General features: G+C 61.9%; 1 protein-coding gene across 1 annotated transcript in view; it reads right to left on the bottom strand.

Moving 5' to 3' along the window:
- TWF2 (twinfilin actin-binding protein 2) overlaps positions 1 to 919 on the bottom strand; it is a gene marked incomplete at its 5' end in the record, with an annotated part of 7,760 nt that overhangs the window by 2,051 nt on the left and 4,790 nt on the right. The gene's annotated exons all lie outside the window — the stretch shown is intronic.

Here is a 919-nt window from a genome sequence, read left to right on the forward strand (position 1 = left end):
CGGCGCCGCCTGGGCGCCCCCCCCCCAGCCACAACTGGGGGTCCCTGACCGGGACTGGAGGGTGCCGTGAGCCAGCAGCGGGGAAGGGGGGGCAGGACGCGGCAGGCGCGGCATACCTCCTCGGGGCCGGGGTACTCTACCAGCGATGGGCAGCAGCAACAGCCCCCCACCATCTGCCACAGAATACAGGGAGACGGCGTCACCCCGACGGCGGAGGAGCCCAGCCCACCTCAAGACCCCCCGCCCCGGGCAAACAGTCCAGCAATGCTAACCCAGGGGCTCTGCAGTGAGTGTGGGTCCCTTTCCTTTGGGATTGGTTTGAGGGATTTTGGATAAAGACAGTCCAGCTTTTTTTTTTTTTTTCCTTCTTTTCCCTCCCCCGATAGAGAAAAGGAAGAAAAATGAAGGCATGCCAAGAGAAACGCAAGAGTTTCAGCTCACATCTCAAAACCAGCTCGGCAGTGCCAAAGCGGATCTCGTTACAAGGCTGCCCTTCGTCACAGCAGCCCTACACGGTACCCAACACCCTGCAGAGATGATGGACCCAGGTGCCCGGAGCAGAGCATGCAGAAAAAGACCGCTAGGAGAAGGAAAAACTGGGCATCAAGCGGGCAGAGCAGCCTACCATCTCGGTGCTCGAGTCCTGGGAACAGGAATCCTGCGAGCGTGGGGAGAGGAGACACACTGTCAACGGCACCCGGCGCGGGGACAGGGCAGGGGTCTCGTGTGAAACGAGAAGGGGTGGGGGACACACAGACATGCCAGGAGGATGGAGGCATACCATCTCTCTGCTGGAGGCCAGGGAAGGCAGGTCCTGGCGGTGCGGGCAGGGAAAGCAGCAAAAAATGACAGAGGAGACATCAGTGCTGTGGAGAAGCGGGGGGGGGAGGCCCAGCCCCCAGCTCGGGCAGGCCCCCCG

This window comes from Cariama cristata, unplaced genomic scaffold (genome assembly GCF_000690535.1).
Source record: "Cariama cristata isolate BGI_N322 unplaced genomic scaffold, ASM69053v1 scaffold28700, whole genome shotgun sequence".
In the NCBI taxonomy this organism is placed as follows: Eukaryota; Metazoa; Chordata; class Aves; order Cariamiformes; family Cariamidae; genus Cariama; species Cariama cristata.